Here is a 26,349-nt window from a genome sequence, read left to right on the forward strand (position 1 = left end):
ATGAACCTCAAGGAGAGGGTGAGAGGAACGGATTCCATCCCACTGTGACAGTGGACCGAGTCCAGGACTGCCTGATGAAATTGGATGTGTATAAGTCCATGGGGCCAGATGGTATACATCCCAGGGTGCTGAGAGAGATGGCTGATGTGGTTGCCGAGCCGCTCTCCATCATATCTGAAAAATCATGACTGTCGGGTGAAGACCTGGGGACTAGAAAAAGGGAAACATTGCTCCCATTTTTAAGAAAGGGAGAAAGGAAGACCCAGGGAACTACAGGCCGGTGAGCCTCACCTTTGTGCCTGGGAAGATCATGGAGCAGTATGTGCTCTCTGTCGTGCTGTTTATCCTTTCTGGGCCCTGGTTTAAGATCGTTATGGTACTGTGTGGTGTAACACTGGCTTATGATACAATGAAATTTCTGGTCATGACTCTAACCTGGTATTTGTACTCAGCACTGTCATCGACTCTATACTTTGGAAACCTTTGGTAGTTCTACTCGAGTGGGCAGCCGAGCTCCACTACGACCGCTCTCTCACTCCCCCTCCTCAAAGACGAACGGGGAGAAAATACGATGAAAAGGGCTCAAAGGTCGAGATAAGGACAAGGAGATCACGCAGTAATTATTGTAACAGGCAAAACAGACTCGGCATAGGGAGACAGTAAGATTTATTGCTCATTACTAACAAGCTAGAGAAGTGAGAAACAAAGGAAAGAAACCAAAAGCACCTTCCCCCCCCATCCACTCTCTTCCACCTCCTCCCCCCGAGCGGCGCAGGGGAACGGGGGAATGGGGGTTATGGTCAGTCTATAGCACTTCTTCTCTGCCGCTCCTTCTCGGTCACTCTCGTCCCCTGTGCTGTGGGGTCCCACCCACGGGATGCAGTCCTTGATGAACTGATCCGGCGTGGGCTTTCCACAGGCAGCAGCTCTTCCAGAACTGTTCCAGATATGGGTCCGTACCATGGGGTCCATCCCTCAGGAGAAAACTGCTCCAACCTGGGTCCTCCACGGGCAGCAGCTCCTGCCAGGTCACCTGCTCCTGCGTGGGCTCCTCTCCACGGGCTACAGGTCTGGCCTGGGATCTGCTCGGGCAGGGGTCTTCCACAGGCGGCAGCCTCCGTCAGTGCAGGTCCACCTGCTTCACCATGGTCTCCTCCACGGGCTGCAGCGTGGAACCCTGCTCCACCGTGGTACTCCATGAGCTGCAGGGGGACAGCCTGCTTCACCATGGTCCTCACCACAGGCCGCAGAGGACTTCTGCTCCGGCGCCTGGAGCACCTCTCCCCCTCCTTCTTCACTGACCTTGGTGCCTGCAAGGCTGTTCCTAACTCCTCTCACTCTCTCAGCTGCTGAGTGGCACAGCATTTTTTTCCCCTGTCTTAAATATGCTTTCACAAAGGCGCAAAACAGCATTGCTTATTGGCTCAGCTCTGGCCAGCAGTGGGGCCCTTACCAAACATGGGGCAGCTTCTAGATCCTTCTCACAGAAGCCACCCCTATGGCCCCCTGCTACCAAAACCTTGCCACGTAAGCCCACTACAAAAGCAATATCTTGGAAACTATTAACAATTACACCTATAGCCTTTTTTCATCAGGGATCCAATCTGTCGAGGGGAAAGGGGATGATATTTTTTCCTACTTGTTCACTCTTCCTTTCTCCTTCACCGCCCTCTTAACCTCCAAGCTTGTTACAATAGTTCTTCAAGATCCTTGGGATGTTTAGACCAGCATGTTCTTATTGTTATGTCTCCTGAATGCGCTTCAGATTTTGTTTAAGGTTAGACAACTACTTAGGAATGTCATCCAGAGATCTGTCCTGAGGTGGGATAGTTGTGAGTGGCAGGGAGTGTGGGAGGATATGGGCAGGTTTCTAAAGCAGTGGGCACCTCCAGTGTTTTGGAATTTCACCCCTGAACAACTGCAAAATCCTAAAAAACTGGCAGAATGCTTGAAAAAAGGGTGTCATGACTCTGGCAGTTCCAAAGTGACACAAATCACTGTAGCATGCTGGGGTCTGGCCCATCCTTATCAAGCTTCAATTGATGCTACTATCAACCTAGTTACAGACCCTGCGGCCACTCCAAGTCCTGTGACAGGCCCAACGGCCACTCCAACCCCTACAATGGACCCTGCAGCCGCTCCAGCTCCTGCAGCCGCTCCAGCTCCTGCAGCTGCTCCAGCTCCTGCAGCCATTCCAGCTCCTGCAGCCGATTCCAGGACAACATGTTAAGGCATGCACAAGATAACGAGACAGCCAGTATGGCTTCACCAAAGGCAGATCTTGCCTAACCAATCTGGTGGCCTTCTATGATGGAGTGACAGCATTGGTGGACAAAGGAAGGGCGATGGATATCATCTACCTGGAGTTGAGCAAAGCCTTTTCTATGGTCCCTCATCACATTCTTCTCTCTAAATGGGAAAGGTATGGATTTGAAGGATGGACTGTTAGGTGGATAAAGAATGGGTTGGCTGGTCACAGCCAAAGGGTTGTGGTCAACGGTTCTATGGGTGGAGGCTGGTCACAAGTGGTGTCCCTCAGGGGTCGGTCTTGGGACTGGTGCTCTTCAACATTGCCATCTTATCTTCCAGATTGGTGCTGTGACTACATCCCTGGGGAGCCTGTTCCAGTGTGCGACCACCCTCTTGGTGAAGAACCTTTTCCTGATATCCAGTGTGAACCTCCCCTATCACAGCTTGACTCCATTCTCTTGGGTTCCATTGCTGGTCACCAGAGACAAGAGATCGGCACTTCACCTTTTCTCCCCCTTGTGAGGAAGCTGTAGACCACGATGAGGTCTCCCCTCAGCCTCTTTTCCAGGCTGAACAAACCAAGTGACCTCAGCCACTCCTCATATGTCTTCCCCTCTAGGCCCTTCACTATCTTTGTAGCCCTTCTCTGGACACTCTCCAATAGTTTCACGTCCTTTTTGTACTGTGGTGCCCAGTGTATGTGTGCTATTTCTAATGATAAACAGAAATACTATAGGAAAAGATCATTGTGGGCTTCAGGAAATAACAAGGAAATACTAAAGTGATGAAATACTGAATTTATGATTCAGTATCTAAATCTAAATATCAGTCTAATAGTTGTTGTGGCTTCACACTGACGGAGAGCTAAGCTCCACCAAACTGCTCTTTCACCCCCCCTCTAAGGAAGAGGGGGAGAAAATAGGATGAAAAAAGGCTCATGGATTGAGATGAGGACAGGGAGATCACTCATCATTTACCATCAAGGACAAAACAGATTCAGCACAGGGAGATTAATATAATTTATTGCCTATTGATAACAGACTAGAGCAGTGAGAACTAAAAGAAAACTACCCCCCCCCCCCTTCTACTTCCTTTCCCCTCTGAATGGTGCAGGGGAATGGGGGTTGCAGTCAGTCCACAATGCTTTGTCTCTGCCACTACAGCTTCAGTCCACAGGATGCAGTCCTTCCTGAACTGATCCTGTGTGGGCTTCCTGAAGACTGTAGTTCTTCAAGAATTGCTCCAATATGGGTCTGTACCACGGAGTCCATCCTGCAGGAGCAGACTGCCCCAGCATGGGTCCCCCGCAGGTTGCAGCACCTGCCAGATAACCTGCTCCACCATGGGCTCCTCTCCACAGAATCCTGTGAGGACTCTCCATGGGCTGCTGGCTCCTTCAGGTCAGATCCAACTGCTCCACTAGGGGGTCTGCCATGGGCTGCAGAGTGGAAATTTGTTCTGCCATGGTATGGTATACCATAGGCTTCAAGGGGACAGCCTGTTCCACCATGGTCCTCTCCATGGGATGCAGGGGAATTTCTGCTCCAGTGCCTGGAGCACCTCCTCCTTCTCCTTCTTCACTGACCTTGGTGTCTGCAATGTTGTTTCTCACACATTTTCTCATTCCTCTCTCCCAGCTGCTGTTATGCAGCATTTTTTTTTCCCTTTTTAAAATATGCTTTCACAAAGGCATAACCAATGTTGCTCATTGGCTCATCTTTGGCCAGGGGTGGGTCCCTTTTGGAGCCATCTGGAACTGGCTCTTATCTAATGTGGGGCACCTTTGGGACTCTTCACAGAGGCCACCTCTGCAGCCCCCCTGCTACCAAAACCCTGCCCAATACAGCAGTGTATCTAAGCAGATTTTTGGTAGCTTCAGACTCATGAAGCTCAAAGGAAATGAAAACCAAAGAAAACAAGCAAACAAATCTGAGATGCACCTGAGATCACAATTCCATTACACAGATACTGGAGAGGTTTCATCACAGACTGAAGATAGCCAGATCTTGTGGAAATGCCAGGATTAGAGTTCTTGAGTCTCTAAAATCTGATTCTGCTTCCACTGAAGTCAGGATCAAGATTCTTCAGTTCTTTTACAGATTCAAGACTGGGAGCTCTGGTTGGGAAGAGCTACTGTGTAATATTCCTAAAATGTTCTTACCTATACATTGGCTTAGATCTGATGCTGCAGTAACTGGCATTATATAAAGCCAGAGAGCGAGAAAATACAGATCAATAATAAGAACTGTTTGTCTTTGCAAGTAACCTAGTAATTACATCATTATTTATCATTGCATCGAAATTCTTTGTCTATTGCTTTCAAGTATTCTTGGCAATATTGGAAGGCCTAAGAAGGAACACTAGGTACTCTTATCTTTCACATTTTATAGGAATCTTCACTTAGAAAAATAAAATCAAAGCACTCATGAAATAGAACACTGGCTACATTCCTGGACAAGATGTTTCTTCATGTCCTCTGAGAATGGTAATAAAGAAACCAAAATAATAAAGAATGTAAGAATAAATAAACCTGTTCTAGCGGCTCTTAAAATTAAAAAAAAAACAACACACACTGTTAAACTGCTAAGAGAAGCAAAGGTAAGAATGATATCACAAGAAAGAGAAATTCTATGGTCTTATAAAATGCATTTATTTAATTTATTATCTGTACATTAATTAATATTCCTTCAGTGTAATATATAGTCATAACAAATTTTCCTAACTCTTTTCAAAAGGGTCTCACTGCTGCAGCTCCCCCATGCACCCATTTCTCACAATTAGGTAGTCTTAAGTGCTTTAGAAAGAGTTTACATTAGAAAAAATAAAAAACCTTTTTTTTTTTTGTTAGCCTGGTGTTTTTCTTTCATGAAACAGGTGAAAAAAGCAGTGGCCACTGTACTCAGGGAAATATGGTTAATTTATAAAAGCACAAAGCTGGTTAAGAAGATTGACCTCGCAAAAGTAAGGAAACATCAACACAAATTCTTGAAAGCTAGTCATCAGTAAGTACTATTTTACTTCGGGGTCTTCCAGCAAAACATCCCTCTCTCCATCACTCAGCCCCCTTCCTCTATCCCTCCCCCCCCCCCCCCCCGCTTCTTACTTTTACGTGCTCCCTCCTTCTTGGCCTGTCTCTTGCTATTCCTCTTCTGTGTTCTCTCTTCCCTGCATGCCCTTGCTCTCTTTTTCTCAATCTCCCTCTCTTGTTCCATTTCACTCTGTTATAAATGAAGTCTCAACTCAATCTGAATTTTGTAACATTTATAAAACAAACATTTATAAAAGGTATAAAAGGCAAGTAAACAGCACTGGGTGTATGGGGAGTCTATGTTCCACCAACAGGCACACACGAACATCAAACATTCTAAATATACAGAACATTGCTTTTACATACTAAACCCGAGTATGCCTATACATGTACATACGTACAATCAGGAAAGGTAACAAACAATCCTTTCAGTTCCATGACTTACTAAACTCGAGTACACCTAAACATATGTACAATCAGAAAAGGTAACAAAAAATCCTTTAAGTTCCATGACTCAACAGTCTCCATTTTCCATTCCTTTTCTTGATTACAAACAAGTCTCCATTTTTCATACTTTTTGAACAATATGTCTTGCTTTAAGTTGTCAAGCAACTTGGTCTTCAGGCCTTATGTATCCTGTACTTCCCAGGCCGAAGAAAAAGCATATCCATCTCCTTTTCAAGGCCAATAGGCCTGGGTCAAAAGGCACGTCCAGATCAGCAGGGGGCATAACAGCAAAAACCTTCAATGGCTGTAGCAGCAGAGGGGCCCATGGCATAGCAGTCGGATCAGTAAAGGAGCCCGCAGCTCCCCCACTATCTGGCAAACCACATGTGTCTGACTGTGGTCCCACATGGCTCTTTAAGGCCTCAGAGACTGCTTGCCAGGTGTCGAGCAATCCCACTGCAACCTTGCCGTTTTTAGTTGCAGAGTCCCACACCTTGACCTCAGTTTGGTCCCATATTTCAGGCTCATAAACTGTCCAATTGTTAAGAAGGAGAATAAGCTGTAAGGTTACCAGGACAGTCTTTGTTCCTAAGGACGTATGATTCCCCATAATGCGCAACTGCTTACCAGCGAGGGCCAGTTGTGTGCGTGGGTCCGCTTCTCTCATCTTGAGCTTCTCTCCAGCTCCGGTGCGCCTATTTCCAGTGACTTTCTGTACGAGCTTCTTTGAGCGGTTTGCTGAGTTTGGCCGAACCTATCTTCATGAGGCGATCAATGTGCCTGTTCCCGTCCGGGTCTCTGTTCTCCTAGCCTGTTCCTTTTCATTCCTGCTTTCTGCTTCTTTATCACAGAATCACAGAATCACAGAATTTTCTAGGTTGGAAGAGACCTCAAGGTCATCGAGTCCAACCTCTGACCTAACGCTAACAGTCCCCACTAAACCATTTCCCTAAGCTCTACATCTAAACGTCTTTTAAAGACCTCCAGGGATGGTGACTCCACCACTTCCCTGGGCAGCCTGTTCCAGTGCCTCACAACCCTTTCAGTGAAGAAGTTCTTCCTAACATCTAACCTAAAACTCCCCTGGCTCAACTTAAGCCCATTCCCCCTCGTCCTGTCACCAGGCACGTGGGAGAACAGGCCAACCCCCACCTCGCTACAGCCTCCCTTGAGGTACCTATAGAGAGCGATAAGGTCGCCCCTGAGCCTCCTCTTCTCCAGGCTGAACAAGCCCAGCTCCCTCAGCTGCTCCTCGTAGGACTTCTTCTCCAGGCCCCTCACCAGCTTTGTCGCCCTTCTCTGCACCCGCTCAAGCACCTCCATGTCCTTCTTGTAGCGAGGGGCCCAAAACTGAACACAGTACTCGAGGTGCGGCCTCACCAGAGCTGAGTACAGGGGGACGATCACCTCCCTGGCCCTGCTGGTCACACCGTTCCTGATACAAGCCAGGATGCTGTTGGCTTTCTTGGCCACCTGAGCACACTGCTGGCTCATATTCAGCCGACTATCCACCATCACTCCCAGGTCCTTCTCTGCCTGGCAGCTCTCCAACCATTCCTCTCCCAGCCTGTAGCTCTGCTTGGGGTTATTGCGCCCCAGGTGCAGGACCCAGCACTTGGCCTTGTTAAACTTCATGCAGCTGACCTCAGCCCATCGGTGCAGCCTATCCAGATCCTCCTGCAGAGCTTTCCTACCCTCAAGCAGATCGACACACGCACCTAACTTGGTGTCATCTGCAAACTTACTGAGGGTGCACTCAATGCCCTCGTCCAGATCATCGATGAAGATATTAAAGAGGACCGGCCCCAGCACCGAGCCCTGGGGGACGCCACTAGTGACTGGCCTCCAACTGGACTTGGCTCCATTCACCACGACTCTTTGGGCCCGGCTATCCAGCCAGTTTCTAACCCAACGAAGCGTGCGCCAGTCCAAGCCAAGAGCAGCCAGTTTCTTGAGGAGAATGCTGTGGGAGACGGTGTCAAAAGCCTTGCTGAAGTCAAGGTAGACCACATCCACAGCCTTTCCCTCATCCACCCAGCGCGTCACTCTGTCATAGAAGGAGATCAGGTTCGTCAGGCATGACCTGCCTTTCATAAAGCCATGCTGACTGGGCCTGATCGCCTGCTTGCCCTGCAAGTGCTGCATGATGACTCTCAGGAGGATCTGCTCCATGAGCTTCCCTGGCACTGAGGTCAAACTGACAGGCCTGTAGTTTCCTGGGTCTGCCCTCCGGCCCTTCTTGTAGATGGGCGCCACGTTTGCTGTTTATTGATGACATAACTTCATCGTGTTGCCTTTTTTATTTTTATCTTAAGGGTAGGCTCCCCTCTTATACCCTTCTCTCCACAGCAGTTCTTTTCAAAACAACTTTTCATTGGTCAAACAACTTTGCATATAACAGCAACAGGAAACACCCAGAACCTTCCATGCCTTAATGGCTGGAGAACAAGAAACCCCAGACTGCATGGAGTCTCCTGAATCACCCTTATTTGTTCCCTCTGAACTCTTTTATATTCCTGATGGCCTCATCGTTAAGAGTCTAATGTTATCTCAACCACGGGGCTTTCCAACCCCCATGGCCACACTCCCAAATCTCCCCCTTCTTTATTAATATCAACCATCTTCTTGACAGGAATTACCACTCCATATACAAGATCTCTCTCTCTTTCTTCCTCCTGCATACGTTTCTCTCTTGCCCTTTCCCTTTCTCATTGTCACTTGTTCTTTACTGGACTCTCCCTCCCCATCTCTTGGGCTTTCTTTCCCACACCCTTTCATTTTATCTTGCTCCTTCTCTGTCTTTCCTGCACTCTTCCTCTCTCTTGCTTCCCCTCTCTTTCTCCTTATCTTTCTCTCTCACATGCTCGTCATTCCCCCTGCACACTCTTCCTCTCTTGTACATGCTCTCATTCCCTCGCATGCACTCTCTCCCTTCATAGAACTGTCAGAGTTTGAATTTTCTCTTTCATTCAGAAGAAGACAAAAAAAAAAAGTTTTACTGCAGTATATATTTAGAAAAGAAAATATTCTGTCTGTCTATGCACAGCACAGGGTACTGCAGACTTGCTGAGAGTATTTGTAGGAGAGAAAGTCACAGATAATGAAAATTGTATGGTGATTCAGTTATTCTTCCTTGGACTGCATGGGAAGAAATAAAGACTTTTGTTCCCAGCAGCCACAAACTCTCCAAGCATTGGGCTGTAGACAGGAATAAAAGGAATGAAGTTTTAAGGCCAGTTTTATATAAGAAATCAGAATAGATCATGACAATAGTTTCAAACATAATCAAAGCCCTAAAAGTTCTAATAATATTGTCTGTGACTGCTACCTTCAGCTATTCCTTTATCGTGAGGGAGAGTGAATTAGACTCAGCGAGGCCATTTGATTGGAAGCAATAGCAACTCTGTAGGGCTTTCTACCTGCTGAATAGAGCCCACTGTGCTCATTTCCTTGTTTTAGTATATTTTAGAGCTTTTCTTCTTCTGTTCTGTCTATTTCAACAAAATGAAAACAGAGCTTGGAAGTAAGTTTTATGAGCTGTTCCTTTCTAAAATTGCAGAATTTACCACTGTCTGCATGGAAAAAATAGTCTTTATTTGTGAATTTCAGTGGTTTGACTGCTGCCATGTAAACACGGTCCAGAATCATGAACTTTTGTTGTGATAAGTGAAGTTCATAAAATCAAGATGTTTCGTATTTCCTTGCAATGAATTTAGGAAGAAAAGTCTGCCAATTTTCTTTTAATACGGCTACTGCAGATAGGGACTTGCCAATACTCAGAGATGCATTTTTCCAGCTTGTGCCAGGTTTTGGGTTGATTAACATTAACATAATGTTGATTAACATTAGGTATTATCATATCAATATCAGCTGATACTTTTTTTTTTTTCCCTACAAAACAATGGATCATTCAAAATTTTAAAATTCAGCATACTAAATGGCAAATAGGTGATTCAAAGAATTTTAAGAAAGGCAGAAAATATATATTCTGCAAATTGAAATAGTGCTAACCAAAATGAATATTGGCAGTAATGATATAAGTCAGTACTCAGAGACCCCTCCATAATATTTGCTTTAGAATACCTCCAGCTTCTAGCCTCTGAAAGCACATTTTCTTTACTCTCTATTTATGTTGTTCTCTGAAGGAAGCCTCAAGGGAAAAAGAGTGTATGACACTCCAGTGACTCACGGAAAGCTGACTCCACAATCAGTATGACTGTAAAGTAGGTATGTTTATTCAGCGCTGGGCAGTTTGGGGGGTAGTCCCACCAAAGTCATGCGCACCTAACGTGGCAACTTGCCGTGGTTATATGCAGTAAAGAGTTACATATGCATGAAGTTTCCCAATACGACTATACATATGCATAACCTGTCCCTGCTTAGTATTAAAATTAGCTACAAGAAGTCATTTCCATAAATTCCTCTTGTCTGCGCTTGCTCAGTGCCTTGTGGTGGTGGGCGCTGAGGGTCGAGGGGATGAAGTAAGATGTCTTCATCAGGGTTGAACTTTTCACCTCATCTCTCTGCTCATGCTCTCTGAGGCCTTGGTCACAATCTGGGCCATAAGGTTGGTTTGATCTGGTTCTTGGGGTCTGAGGGGCTCCTGTTATCTGGAGGCCTAAGCGCAGCACAGGCACAGTACATAGCATCTATTCATTCTTAATCAATCGCTCTCTAATTTCGAATCTCAATGATTCAGTCCCCCCTTTTCTGGAAAATCTAGTAAATTCTGTTACTTAATACAAAAATTATTCTTCCCAGTCTCTATGATATGTACCCCTCAATACCTTGCCATATACTTTTGTCAAGGAAGCTAATATAGACATTCATTGTAACAATTTCCAAATCCATACAAGTATTACAAAAGACAATATTAAACTTATACCAATTAATATAAATAAAACAATAATTAGGTGACACAATGTGTTCAAAATCCCATTTGCAGTTGGCGACCATCCAAAGAGTGTATCCCACCAGTTGTGATTTGTGTACTTGATCAACTGGTGGGACACCATTGATGCCAAATAGAGAAAATCACACCCGACGATTCTAACAAAGTTACAAATACAAAAGTTAGAATGATTTCTGCTAGGGAGAGTTATGTACTCCTTATCTACTTCTACAAAATCACAAGCAGTTCTTAAACAAACAGCCGTGACCAACATATACAAGCACAGTTTTTTGACTAGTATTTGGATGAATTTCAAAGTGGCAAACACCTTGCTCCATGTGAAGACATACATCCTGAGCATCAATTGTATTGCTTTCACAAATCCCTGTTGTTTCCAGGTAACACATGATTCTAGATTTACAGACTGCCAATTTCCATTCTCCATCCATGCCCATGTTCTATGCTCTGAAGGACAGAGCACTGTTTCCTCATGGTTTAATCCTAGTGCAATGATCGGGTGGGTAACATAAGCTGTGGCATTATGTATAGTAAGCACAAAGGCAGTAGCCATGTTAACAATGGGATCATAGGTAAAATTCACCAGAGTCCACCAAGGTTGGAACTTCTCAAAATCATTGGTATTGTCCCAAACAGTCTTTTGGACTTCAGCTGGAAAAAATTCCTTCACTTCCTTCCCTAACGATCAAGGCAGCCGTTGCCTGCATCCATAGCTGTGCTTGCATACAACTAAGAGCTAAAGATCTAACTTTCCATTAATGCTCTTATCCTCTGTTGTTACAGCTTCAGACCAAGGCCACTCACCATTCTCTATTATCATAGAGGCACCTTCTTGAATCACAATTAAAACTTATAAGCCATAGAAATAAAACAATTCTGTTAACTAAATTCCTGCTAACTATATTACTAAATACTCCTGACCGTAATGTCCTCATTTTGCTCGACTGAGCTTTAGTTTCAGTTCACCGTCACCTGGCGTTACTTTCCAGGGGGCTTCTGGAGCTTTCTTCACTTGAGAATGGTGAATCCAGGCACTCTGTTCCTTGATCTCAATTGCGGTAGAGGTTGTAAGGAGCACCTGGTATAGTCCTTTCCACTGTGGTTTCAAAGTTTTCTCTACAAGAGACTTAGTTACCTCTCAGGCTTTGGCAGTCCTAGTGGGGAAAGCCTCTGGCCATCCCGAAAAGGTATCTGTCAACACCAGTAAATATCGACACCCCCCTTTTCTTAGAAGTTCAAAAAAGTCAATTTGCCACTGTTTCCTGGGCTCATGGCCTTTTCCAATTTGACAGTTTTGGTTTGGGGGCATTTTTGGGGGTAGTCTGGAGACAAAGATCACATTGTTATTTGAGTGATGGTAGCATATAAGTTCCTGGCAATATTTTTTTTCAATTAGATAATTATGCAAAGCATCTATTCCCCAATGTGTTTTCTGGTGTTCTTTCTTTACCGGTGACCACAATAAATTGGAGGGCATGACTGGCTTCCCTTCCCTTTTTGGTAATAGCCCATCCCTCTTGGTTATATTTTCCCTTTTGTCTTTTGATTAATTTTCTATCCTTTTTGTTATATACAAGGTTACCTTCAAGGGGAATTTGCCTGTCTGGAGTCAGGGCTCCCTCAGTTGCTACCTCACCTTCTGCTGCTTCTTTTGCCTCTCTGTCCGCCAGATCATTTCCTTCCTCCAATTCTGAGCTCACCTTCTGGTGTGCCTCAGTGTGCATGATTGCTACCTTTTCAGGCAGCTGAACTGCTTCCCATAATCTCATTATTTAGTCCGTATAGATGTTTATTTTCCAGATTCTATTATGTCTTTGCAAGTGCTAACTGCATACCCAGCATGTCGTTTTCCGCTGATGACGTAGCTGCTCCCATATTCCCACATCATCAAAAGGAGTGTCTTTCAGATCTGGACGGCTGGAGTAGGTAGCTTCAATGGTCTCCAGGCAGTCATGGTGTACTGGCTCTCCTTGGTTTCTGCTGATTTCAGGAACCTTTGTGGGGAAAGCCAGTGACCGCCTTTCACTTCCAGCACTGTGGACACTGTGTGAGACACTAGTACAGTTATTTTCTGTCCCAAGGTGAACTTGCGTGCTTCCTGGATACTTAGCACCACTGCTGCAATGACTCTGAGGCATCCTGGCCATCCCTTGGCAGCAGCATCCAGCTGCTTAGAAAAATAAGCAACTGCCCTTTGATATGGGCCCAGGTCCTGTGCTAGTTCCCAGGGCAATCCCCTGTTTCTCATGGGAGAAGGGGAAAAATGGTTTATTCACATCTGGAAGTCCCAGAGCTGGGGCTGACATGAGAGCCTTCTTTAGCTGGTCAAAGGCTCACGTGGCCTCCTTTGTCCATTGGAGGTCCCTTTTCCTATTTGTAATGAGTGCATACAGTGGTTTTACAAGCAATCCGTAATTATAGATCCACAATCTGCACCACCCCCCTGTCATTCCCAAAAAGGTTCACAGTTCCTTTATTGTCTTGGGTTTCAGGGTTTGACATATCGCTTCTTTATGATCTTGCCCCAAGGTCCATTGTCCGGCACTAATCTCATAACCCTGGTAGGTCACCTTCTGCTTTACCACCTGAGCCTTCTTCGATACCCTGTAACCCTGTAGTCCCAGAAAGTTTAGGAAGCTTACTGTCCAGGCCACACATGCTTCTTTCTGTCTGGGTGGCTATTAGGATGTCATACTGCAACATCCTTCCTTCTCCTGATGGGGCTTCCCAGGTCTCCAAGTCCTTTGCAAGTTGTTTTCCGAACAAGGTGGGTGAGTTCTTAAAGCCCCGAGGCAACATTGTTCATGTGAGCTGTGTTTTACGCCCACTCTTAGGGCTTTTCCAATCAAATGCAAAGATTTTCTGACTGGCTTCATGGAGAGGGAGGCAAAAGAAGGCATCCTTCAGGTTTAAAACGGTAAACCAAGTTAGCTCTGGTGTTAAGCATGTTAATCAATTATCGGGCTAATTCCTTCTCTATCTTCTCTTTTCAAGAGGTACTGTTTAAGTGCATTTTTTTTTGTCTTCCCTGGTACATTAGAAGATCATACTCTGGAAAACACTTGACTTAGGATTTCCTCACTAATTTCCTCTTTGGTCTCAATAGCTGTCAATATCAAACTCAACACTTCCACATATCTTTGATCATTTACCTCCAGAATAATCTCCCCATTTTTAAATAAAATGGTTGCATGTAATCTTTACAATAAATCTCTCCCTAGGAGTGACTCCGGGGAGTTGGGCATGTATAGGAACTTGTGAAAGCCCCACTGTTTCCCATATTTCAATGGTTTGCAGAAATATGCTCTTTCAGATTGGCCAGTTGCCCCCTTCACTACAATGTAATCATTCCCCACTGATACTAATGCTTTATTTAAAACTGAATATATTGCCCCCACATCCACCATAAGTTCCACCTCTTTCCCTTCTTCCCCAGCTTCATTTTTATAACCAGTGGATCTGCTGGGGTTGATTCCCCCGGTCCTCTTCAGTCGTCTTTTGCACGCGCGACTATCACCTCCCTTACCCGGTTCCCTTTTCCATTTCTTTTCCATTCTGGGCATTCATTTTTCCAATGCCCAAATTTCTTACATAGGGCACATTGCTCCTTGCCTAGCTGGTGCTGTTCCTGTCTGGGCCTCCTTTTTCCTTCTTCCCTAATAACTGCTATCAGCCTCTTCTGCATATTTAATTGAGGAAGATAACAGTCCTCTCTCCTTCCAAATTGCCCTGTGTGCATGCACCACACCAAAGGCATATTTCAAATCTGTCCAAATGTTTGCCAGCTCAAGAGCTCTTATCAAGGCGATGATTTCCACCTTTTGGGCTGATGTTTGTTACCGCATATCCTGTGAGGCGAAATCCCTGGCGGACGAAGCTGCTGCCATCTATATACCAATCCTCCGCATCTTCTAGGGGTGTTTCCTTTAAGTCTGGTCAGCTGGAGTATACTGTGTCCGTGGTCTTGATGCAATCATGAATGGGTGATCCGGAAACTCTGTTACTGAGGAAAGAGCCTGGGTTCGCAGTATTAGTGCCGAAAAAATGTAGTGAACTAACAGTCCATTATACACATTCCTTTTCTTCTTCAGTAGCTATCATTTGCATATTGCAGCAGTGTCCCCTTTTCCTGAAGGGGTCTTTCAAGCTTCAAGATCACAGTTCCCAAATATGGTGGGGCTATTCTTGAACCCCTGTGGTAACACTCTCCAAGTAAGCTGAGTTTTCCATCCTCTATTGTTATTTTCCCACTCAAAGGCAAAGAATTCCTAGTTTTCAGTTGCCACGGGCAGGCAGAAAAAGGCATCCTTTAAATCTAGTACCATGAACCAAACTTGACTGTTTTTCTCATTTTGTAATTCCAATCATTTTTTTCCCAATTTAAATTTCAAGCATTGAAAAAAAGAAAAAAAAACTTTTCCTGTTGGACAGTTGCTCCTATTACATTTACATTTACAGACTAATTAACACAGAGAAAGAAACTCCCATAACCAACAAAAAATTCAAGCTTCACTTCTTCATTCCCTAGCTTTATTTCAAGCAGTGGACCTACTAGGCTAGATGCCCCAGGTCCCCAACATTCCTGACTGTTGTAAGTTTATCCTGCAACCTAAGACAATTTCTTTCCGGTATCAGGGGCTGATTGCCCTAGAAAGAGGCTAATCAATTGCCTCTGTTTTCTGAAGCCAGGTTCAAAATTTTTTTTTATTTATATATATGTTATTATTATTATTCTTTTCTCTTTGAAAGTTCCCTGAGATTGCCAATGGGACCGCTGAGCTCACACATGAACTCAGGTTGTTTTAAGTGTTGGCTGCTTTTCTGTTTCCATGACAACTCTCTGGACCCATCATGGTCCCTCTGCCCCAGAGGGCTCACACAGGTGATTTTGAGATCACAGCCTCCTGTTGAGGCAGAACTATTAACATTCCTACATCCTCTTCCCCTGCTCATTCAACTTCAAACAGCTCTGTTAAATACTACATGCCACACCTTTAACACCTTCAACAACTCTTTTAACCATTCCTTTATCTTTCTCCAGCCTGTACTTTTCTCATGCCAACACCAAAGGCTCAGTCAGGGTCCAACTTAATTCCATACCTTTTCCCTCCCAGATGCTATACAACATTTCATCCCATTTTCCTTCTCTCCTCGAAAACATTAATTCCAAGATAGTGTTATAGTCGATTGATCCACAAAGTGGCCATTTAGCTTATATTGTGGCCACCACTGACTGCAATACTTAGTGAAAGTCCTCTTGCTTTCTGTGCCCCCAGTTCTAGCAATATCCTTCAAATGTGCCAATATGCACCCAAGGAGGCTTTCTTTAAAACGTCATTGTTTTGGATATTATCCATTTCCTTGATTTCCCATTCCCTTTTATTTGTTTATTTATTTATTTATTTATTATTATTCCTCACTAGTTACTGTCCCTTGTTTCAATTTCCACGCAAACCGTTTTACTGCGGGTTTTTACTATCTTTTCCTAATCTTCTTCTCCAATGTCCCAGTTCTCTGGGATTAAACTCTTCTTCCCACATACAAATTTTACTATTTCAGATTATTAATGAGCCCCGTTTCAATCACAAATCCATGGGACTGCGGGAAAACACCTGAAGCACTCAGACTTCCGTCTTCTAGACAAACATTACCACCTTTTCCACAAAAATTTACATTTCAACAGGACCGAATTTCAAGGCGAATGCCAATTTTTCTCATGCACTTTGTTAGTAAGCCCATATAAAACAAGGAATCACTCCTGTGATATGGGGGTTTAAAAGGTATTGAGGCCTAAATAAATTCGCTCTCCCCCTTCTTAACAAATTCCCAGGGCTCAAGCCCGAACCACCAAAGAAATGACTCTCTCTCTGTTCTACCGCTTTGATAATCAGTCAGCCCCCTTACCCCAGTACTTGGGAAACTGACCAAACACCACAGCAAATATAGCAAAACTTCTAAACTGTTAGTTAGATAATGCTCCCGCCTTTTTTCTTGTCACACTCAAAGCATTTATGAGCAAAAATAGGATCACAAGATACACCACCAGGCCCATATATTAGGCACCACCAATGAAAACTTGGATAAAACAGCACTTCTTTTCGGTCTGTCACACACTTCATTCGTCTCCACCCAGTCCCCTCGCGGAGAATATGGAACTGCAGATCGGAACTCCGCACTCGCTTTGCAGGGATGCTGCATCTCACTCACGCAGCACAACCATGCAATCACACAGAGAGGCCTCTAGCACATCTCATTCATACCACAAGGATATAATTTAGAATGATAACCAACCAAACAAGTATTGTCTCTGACTGTGTTCTTCGTGGAGTGACTTATTCCACTTTGTTTCAAAGCCATACACTTACACAAATACTTTCAACAGAAAATACCTGGACATTTAAGAATAAGACATATAACTATTAACACTCCAGTTAGTATTCCTCCAGCAGCTGAAAATATTACCCAGGTAACCTTGTCACAATTGTGAGAGGCCTGCTTACCCTTCTCCTGCTTCTTATACAGTCATTAGCAGGTCTATCCTGGCTCCCAAAACCGGGATGCAGCGGTAACCTTGGATTTGCTCAATCTGCTCCCAAGATCACTAGCGGCCACTCTATTGGTCAGCAAATCCCCCTCGACCGCTCTATTGGTCAACCTGTAGGGTACCCTCCTCCCTTATGGGGACTATGCTGCACGCCAGACATCTCTGTGCAATTTACCAGCTGCCCCAGCCATGCGTACGACTTACAGGCCCTACCTGTACATACCATTTGTCCGCAGCTTCAGGAGGTCCTTGTCTGCTCCTGTGGTGAGTGGCTGAGAGTGGAATCCCCTCCGAGCAAAATACTCTAGTCGCACCTAGGGGTGTCCGCTCCGCAGCTGACCCCCAGCCAAGAAGTGTGTCTCCTGGCTGGCTCGCCAAAATGACTTGCGGAAAGCTGACTCCACAATCAGTATGATTTTAAAGTATGTATGTTTATTCAGCACTGGGCAGCACAAGGGGTAGTCCCACCAAAGTCACAGAATCACAGAATTTCTAGGTTGGAAGAGACCTCAAGATCATCGAGACCAACCTCTGACCTAACACTAACAAGTCCTCCACTAAACCATATCGCTAAATTCTAAATCTAAACGTCTTTTAAAGACCTCCAGGGATGGTGACTCCACCACTTCCCTGGGCAGCCCATTCCAATGCCTAACAACCCTTTTGGTAAAGAAGTTCTTCCTAACATCCAATCTAAAACTCCCCTGGCGCAACTATAGCCCATTCCCCCTCGTCCTGTCACCAGGCACGTGGAAGAACAGACCAACCCCCACCTCACTACAGCCTCCTTTAAGGTACCAGTAGAGAGCAATAAGGTCGCCCCTGAGCTTCCTCTTCTCCAGGCTGAACAAGCCCAGCTCCCTCAGCCGCTCCTCGTAGGACTTGTTCTCCAGACCCCTCACCAGCTTCGTCACCCTTCTCTGGACTCGCTCAAGCACCACGATGTCCTTCTTGTAGCGAGAGGCCCAAAACTGAACACAGTACTCGAGGTGCGGCCTCACCAGAGCCGAGTACAGGGGGACGATCACCTCCCTAGACCTCTTGGCCACACTGTTTCTTATGCAAGCCAGGATGCTGTTGGCCTTCTTGGCCACCTGAGCACACTGCTGGCTCATATTCAGCCGACTATCCACCATCACTCCCAGGTCCTTCTCTGCCTGGCAGCTCTCCAACCACTCATCTCCCAGTCTGTAGTTCTGCTTGGGGTTATTGCGCCCCAGGTGCAGGACCCGGCACTTGGCCTTGTTGAACTTTATGCAGTTGACCTCAGCCCATCGGTCCAGCCTATCCAGATCCTCCTGCAGAGCTTTCCTACCCTCAAGCAGATCGACACACGCACCTAACTTGGTGTCATCTGCAAACTTACTGAGGGTGCATTCAATGCCCTCGTCCAGATCATCGATGAAGATATTAAAGAGGACCGGCCCCAGCACCGAGCCCTGGGGAACGCCACTAGTGACTGGCCTCCAACTGGACTTGACTCCATTTACCATGACTCTTTGGGCCCGGCTATCCAGCCAGTTTCTAACCCAACGAAGCGTGCGCCAGTCCAAGTCAAGAGCAGCCAGCTCTTGAGTTGTTAATCCAAATGACACAATGTTGTGTCATTTGAGTCAGAATTTCATCCACTGTATTCAAAATACAGAAAAGGCAAAATGTTTTTTCACATTAGGGTTTGGTTGGAACACTTTGAGGCATGCAAAGCCTTGAAGTAAAAAAGAATGCCTCTTTTGCAACTATTATAGCTGTACTATACAGGCTAGCAGTTATTATATAGGAGTTATTTTGTACCATTTACCAGAGTTTTAGCTTTTGCTTTACTGGAACAGTTTTATATGGTTTTGTGAAGTCATGTTTGCCTTATAAGATATATGTATCTAAGTAAGATAATAATTGAGAACTAGGCGGAGTATGTGTTAGCAACTGATGTGCCACAAAATGCTGCCAAAATTATTTTCATCTGAGAGCTAACAAAATGGTTAGCTTGACTGCCCTTTGAGATACTGCATGGCATCTATCACACATTTCATAAATTAATTTAGTTTTGAAAAATCACTTCTACAAACCACTCCTTTAGTAGTTAGTAATCTGAAAAACATGGAGTTTGATTCAGAGAACACATAGAAAAGGTCACTTACATATATGTCAGAGTACGTGCATCACTAATTAATAATGCGGTTTGTTAGGTGTCAAAAAGAAAAGACACCCTTGTTTCTTCTTTCACAATTTTTACAACAGTCTAGTTGAAATATTGCATTGGAAAGGTATATCTATTGTAAGTTTAAAATGTAACCATATTTAGATTCATGGGAAGAAAATTAAATGTACTGGCAAGTGTATTGGTTATTTAGATGCTGCTCAGATGGAAGTTCTGTTTAAAATAATGAGAAACACACTTATTACTGTATTTCCATCAGGTTCAAACACCTGCTAATCCAATCCATTTCTGACAGAACAGGGTTAATACCTGTATCTAGTCTTGTAGGCATGGGAAGATACTTGATTGCTACATTAATGACAAAAAACATTTGTCCTATTTTTCTTCCTATATTTACTTGTAATGATACTGAGGCTTTGAGGAATGCTTTGGCTTTCTTTCATATAGTCTGGATAAATTGTTATCTCCCTTTTTGAATGCAGCTTTACCCATGGCAAACAGTAGTCTCTGGGACATCACATTTCCTTGTTCTTTCTCTTTTGTGGTGTTGAAGAGGCATGCTTCTCATTGTACCAGACACATGACCAATTCTGACTTTATACAGAGGACTCAAGGCGTTGTCCATGTAGTTATCCTTTCTTGTAAGTTTTATGCATGGTTTTAGCAGACCTAAGATGACCACACAGGTACACAAGCGCATACAAAAATCTGACTTCAAATTCCCCTTTTTAGATTAAGAAGCGTAAAAATGGAGCAAAGGAAACTGAATGATCAAGCCAACACTTTGGTGGACCTGGCAAAGGTTAGTAGGCAATTATATTTGTTTGTATCTTCATTCATCCTTTCAAAATGAAGAATCTGTAATTGAAAATGTTATGCACTCTACATGCAAATACTGTTAACAAGTTTGTTATTTCTAGAAAATGAAAATATATATCTATTTTGGATTAACATTTATTAAGTGAAACATCTTGTTTATGGTTCTGACTGAGGTTTGAATGTGCATGTTATTTTTTGAACATTGGGAAAAGATTTTACAACTGAGGGGCTGATCCTGAGAGCTGCTGAAACTGACTGCAGTCATCATGGCAAATGCTTAGCCTGAAATTGGACTAAGCAAAGTTTGTGTAGTGCTATATAGTAAAGAGGTTTCCTTTCTGGTGACAGAATATACTGTGAAGGACTATAGTTGCAGACTGAAATTAGGGGTTGTAGTTTTCCAGTCCTATTCTCTTACAAAGCAGTGACTCTGGACAAGTAAGTAGGTCTGTATTTGTTCCAAGCTTTCTTAATAAATAAGAGCTACCAACGTATATATTATAAGCTGATATATTATAAGGCTTTGTTAATCTTATTTAAGCCATTTGAGAGCAATTAAAAGAGGCTGTTCAGTTGCAAACTGTTAGTGGAAAAATATCAGGCCCAAGAGAGGGGAAGCTGCCACAGCTCCATGACCCCCAGGTCCAACCAGTAGCAAAGTTGAAGATGTATTCCCAGTAGTCGTATGTGCACAGAGCAGACATATATAGCACATCTATACATGGCTGACCACACAGATCTCAGATAGGCACAGAGAAAGAACCAATGGCCTTCCCCTCTCTGTCTGAGCAGGATCAAAAAATCACAGAATCAGAGAGTGGCTGAGGTTGGAAGGGACCTCTGGAGGTCATTTGGTCCAACACCCCTGCTTAAGCAGGGACACCTAAAACAGGTTGCCCAGGGCCATGTTCAGGCAGCTTTTGAAGACCTCCAAAGAGGGAGACTTCACAACCTCTCTGGGCAACCTGTTTCAGTGCTCCATCACCAGTGCAGTAAAGAAGCACTTCCTGATGTTCAGAGAGAACTTTTGGTGCTTCTGTTTGTGCCCATTGCCTCTTGTCTTGTCACTGGCACGGTGGTTTTACCCAGCTGGGCAGCTAAACTCTACCACAACCGCTCTCTCACTCCCCCTCCTCAAATGGAAAGGTGAAGAAAATACAATGAAAAGGGTTCTAGGGTTAAGAGAAGCACAGGGACATCACTCAGCAATTATTGTTACAGGCAAAACAGACTCGGCATAGGGAGATTAATAAAATTTATTGCTTATCACTAGCAGACTATAACAGTGAGAAACTAAAAACAAACTAAAAACACCTTCCCTCCATCTCCCCTCTTGTACGTCCTTCCCCCAAGTGGTGCAAGGGAACCTGTTGGGGAATCCGAATGGGGGTTGTGGTCAGTCCATAATGCTTCTTCTCTGCCACTCTTTCGTGGTCATTCTCTTCCCCTGCTCCAGCGTGGGGTCCATCCCACGGGATGCCGTCTTTCCCAAACTGATCCTACATGGGCTTCCCACAGGCAGCAGCTCTTCAAGAACCACTACAATATGGGTCCATACCAAAGGGTCCATCTGTCAGGAGCAAACATCTCCAATGTGGGTCCCCCACGGGGGCAGCTCCAGCCAGATCACCTGCTCCTGCACGGTCTCCTCTCCACGCTCTACAGGTCTGGCATGGAGTCTGCTGTGGTGGGGGATCTCCATAGGCCACAGCCTCCTTCAGGCCAGATCCACTTGCTTCACTGTGGTCTCCTCCACAGGCTGCAGCATGAAGATCTGCTCTGACGTGGTACACCATGGGCTGCAGGGGGACAACCTGTTCCACCATGGTCCTCTCCACAGGCCACAGGGGAACTTCTGCTCCGGTGCCTGGAGCACCTCCTCCCCCTCCTTCTTCTCTGACCTTGGTTTCTGCAGGGCTGTTTCTCACTCCTCTCTCTCCCAGCTGCTGTTGCTCAGCAATTTTTTCCCTTTCTTAAATCTGCTCTCACAGAGGTTCAAACAACATCACTTATTGGTTTTGCTCTGGGCATTGTTGGGTCCCTTTTCGACCTAGCTGAAACTGGCTTTTATCTAACATGGGGAATCTTCTGTCTTCTTCTCACAGAGCCCACCTCTGCAGCCCCCATACTACCCAAACCTTGCCACGTAAACCCAATACAACTGGGCACCACTGAAAACAGTCTGGCTTCATCCTCTTTGCATTCTCCCTTCAAGTATTTATATAGGTAGATAAGATCCCTCTCAAGCCTTCTCTTCTCCAGGCTAATTCCATTATAGAAGTCATTCTGACTATTCCTCCTCCTGATAATTTTCTTGTTGTTCATGTGCCTGGAAATGGTTTCCAGGATTAGCTGCTCCATCATCTTCCCAGGGATCAAGGTGAGGCTGACTGGCCTGCAGTTCCCCAGGTCCTCCTTCTTGAAGATAGGAGTGGCATTTGCTTTCCTCCACTCTTTTGGCACTTATCCTAATCGCCACGGTTGATCCAGGATTATCAACAGTGGCCTCGCAACGACATCTGCCAGCTCCCTCAGCACTTGTGGGTACATTCCCTCAGGGCCCATGGACTTATGAATTTGCCTAAGTATTCCCTGACCTGATTCTTTTCTACCAAGGGTACATCTTCCTTGTTCCAGTCTCTGGAACCTGGTATTCCTGAAGGCCAACCTTATTAGTGAAGACTAAGGAAAAGAAGGCATTCAGTACTGTGGCCTTTTCCATGTCCTGTGACACCAGGTTCCATGACCTGTTCAGAAATGGGCCCACATTTTCCTTAGCCTTCCTTTTCTCACCTATGTACTTTTACAAACCCTTCTTGTTGTCTTTGATATTCCTGGCCAGATTCAGTTCCAGGTAGGCTTTGGTTATCCTCTCTGTGTCTCTTCATTCTTAGACAATGTCTCTGTATTCCTCCCAGGTTAGCTATACCTGTTTCTACCTTCTGTATACTTACTTTTTATGTGTCTTCTCTTCCAGGAGCAACTTGTTCATCCATGCAGGCCTCCTGGCATTTTTGCCTGACTTCCAAGTCATCGGGATGACCTCTTGAGCTTGGATGAGGTGATCCTTAAATATTAAACAGCTTCCTTGGGCCACTCTTCCCTCTGGGGCCTTATCCCACAGGACTCTACAAAGATCTTTGAGTAGGTCAAAGTGTGCTCTCCTGAAGTCCAGGGCTGTGATCTTGCTATGCGCCCTCCTCCCTACCCTAATGATCCTAAACTCCACCATTTCATGATCACTGCAACCAAGGCTGCCTTTGACTTTCACATTCCAAACAAGTCCTTCAGTGTTGGTGAGAATGAGGTCTAGCATAACACCTCTCCTCATTGGCTTTGCTCTTCCACCCGCCACTGCATCTTTATGCTCTCTTATGGGTATGCAGTCAAGATTTTATCGCAGCTAAACACACACTACTTGCTTCTTGTTGATTGTTTTTTTTTAAACTTAACTAGACTTACAGAGCTGATCTGGGAATATTCAACTAACAAGCTAGAGAAGTGAGAAACAAAGGAAAGAAACCAAAAGCACCTTCCCCCCCCATCCACCCTCTATCACCTCCTTCCCCCGAGCGGCACAGGGGAACGGGGGAATGGGGGTTATGGTCAGTCTGCAGCGCTTCTTTGCCGCCGCTCCTTGTTCACTCTCGTCCCCTGTGCTGTGGGGTCCCTCCCACAGGATGCAGTCCTTCCTGAACTGATCCTGCATGGGCTTCCCACAGGCAGCAGCTCTTCAAGAACTGCTCCTGATATGGGTCCGTACCACGGGGTCCATCCCTCAGGAGAAAACTGCTCCAACCTGGATCCCCCATGGGCAGCAGCTCCTGCCAGGTCACCTGATCCTGCGTGGGCTCCTTTCCACGGGCTACAGTTCTGGCCTGTAATCTGCTCATACAGGGGTCCTCCACAGGCCGCAGACTCCTTCAGGGCAGTCCATCTGCTCCACTGTGGTCTCCTCCAGGGGATGCAGCATGGAACCCTGCTCCACCGTGGTACTTCATGGGCTGCAGGGGGACATCCTGCTTCACCATGGTCCTCATCACAGGCCACAGGGACTTCTGCTCCAGCGCCTGGAGCACCTCTCCCCCTCCTTCTTTACCAACCTTGGTGTCTGCAAGGCTGTTTTTCACTCCTCTCTCTCCCAGCTGCTGTTCCTGTGCAGTTCTCCCCCCCCCCCGCATCTTAAATATGCTCTCATGGAGGCGCAAACAACTTCAGTTTTTGGCCTGGCTCTGGCCAGCAGCTGGGCCCTTATCTAGCATGGGGCAGCTTCTGGATTGTTCTCCCAGATGCCACTCCTATGCCCCCCCTGCTACCAAAACCTTGCCATGTAAATCCACTACAAGTGTTCGTTCCCCTTTTGCTGTATATAATTATATCCCAACCAAACCAGGACATATCTGACAACTTCAGTTACTGCTTCTGGTAATTGATAAGGATTTTTCAGATATTATTTCATTTAGATTAGTTTTCTTTCATAGAATCATAGAATCATTAAGGTTGGAAAAGACCTCCAAGATCATCTGGTCCAACCAGATTAACCAGATCCATACCCCTGCCACCAATGTTAGCCACTAAACCACATCCCTAAGTACTACATGCAGCCTTTCCTTAAACACTCCCAAGGACTGTGACTATACCACCTCCCTGGGCAACCCCTTTTAAGCAGAAAAAAACAACAACAAACACAACAACAAAACCCAACAATAACAAAAAAACTTTTCTCCTTAAAAGTATGAAGGTATTCAATAATCAGAGGAAACACAGAAGAGGCAAGTGTACATCACTGTTCTTTGTAACCTCTGGTCTCCTTGTGGCTTACAAAACTCTGTTTGCAAATCTTATGATGGTGCATTTTGAAGCATTTAAAGGTCTAAAAATATGTGTTGTTTTGTTTAATTCATTAAGAGCTTGACATTTCAAATACTACTCAAAATAGCAGTGTTAAATTTCTGCTCGACAAATTTATCACTAGTAGGAAGTTTGTCATGAATCTGCAGGTACAGTTATTTCACAAGACTAGACCTTGTTATAATACTTCTTCTTCTTCTTTTTTTTTTTTTTTTTTTGAAATGCAAAAAACATTTAGGAACCCTTGTAGAGTTGCATTACATTTTACAATATATTTATGTGAAATATGTTTATCTGATTCGTGTCAGTATGGAACAATGCTAGGGCTGCATGGTATGATGAATGTGACCTTCTGTCTTACATACCCTTGTATAACCACAAGTCTAAGGAAAACAGAGTGGTTAATGTATATAATTCTTGTATCTTGCAAAGGAATGTTTTATCAATTCGTGTCAATAGAGACCTTGAAGGGAAATGTATTTGTAGGCTTTTCCTTGAAGTCTCTCATATCTGGGGGGTTTCAGAATAACTGCTAACTATTATGACTATTGCATGGGACACTATGCAAGTTTCTGATATCTGGCCAGGAGATTAAGGAGACGGGGAGAGCTGAAGAACGACTAAAAGACAAAGCTTGCAGGGGACTCTGCACAAGTCTCTGACATACAGCCAAGTTGGACAAAGGAGAAGGACAAGAGGGAGGAAGACTATGAGCCTTCAGCACGAGAGACCCCCAGAGGGACCACCGGAGACGGATACGCGTGCTCCAGTAGGAGGGTTTGGATTACGGAAACTAATTATCATAACCCTGTTTTTTCTAGAAGTAGTAATGAATATGTATTAGCCTAGGAGCATAAAAATCAGCTGCTTGATGTAACTGGTGTGCGTCTTGGTGGAGCAGAGACTCCTGGAGCACCCAGCGCTGTTTGCTTACCTCTATTCCTTTAATAAACTGTAAACTTTGATTATAGTTCTATTTTGAAGACTGAGCCATTTATTACATGTAAGATTTCTCTAAACCTTTATTTATATCCTTCTACTTTCAGACTCAAAACATCATGTATGACATTATTTATGACTTAAATGAAAGAAGTGAAGACTTTGAGAAGATAATTGTTGCTCTGGAAACTAAACTGGAAACTTTAATTGGTAGCATTCAAGCCCTTCCTGGACTGATTAGCCAGATAATCATCCAACAACAGTGGGATCTTCTTGAGTTTCAAATACAGAATTATAAACACGTTGCCTACTGTGCTGAGCAATCATGGCCTTTGTCATGAAGGAGATCCTCCTCCACAGCACCACCAACTTCATCAGAGAGTAGCAAGAAAAGAATAAGTTAA

At 44.7% G+C, this 26,349-nt stretch overlaps 1 pseudogene across 1 annotated transcript; it reads left to right on the forward strand.

The window, feature by feature from the left end:
- LOC309889472 (small conductance calcium-activated potassium channel protein 2-like) lies at positions 1-26,349 on the forward strand (annotated as a pseudogene). The gene is made up of 4 exons: positions 1-18; positions 5,125-5,252; positions 20,069-20,138; positions 26,053-26,349. The product of its transcript is annotated as a small conductance calcium-activated potassium channel protein 2-like (transcript).

Source organism: Aythya marila, assembly GCF_965140915.1.
Source record: "Aythya marila genome assembly, chromosome: W".
NCBI classification, from domain to species: Eukaryota; Metazoa; Chordata; class Aves; order Anseriformes; family Anatidae; genus Aythya; species Aythya marila.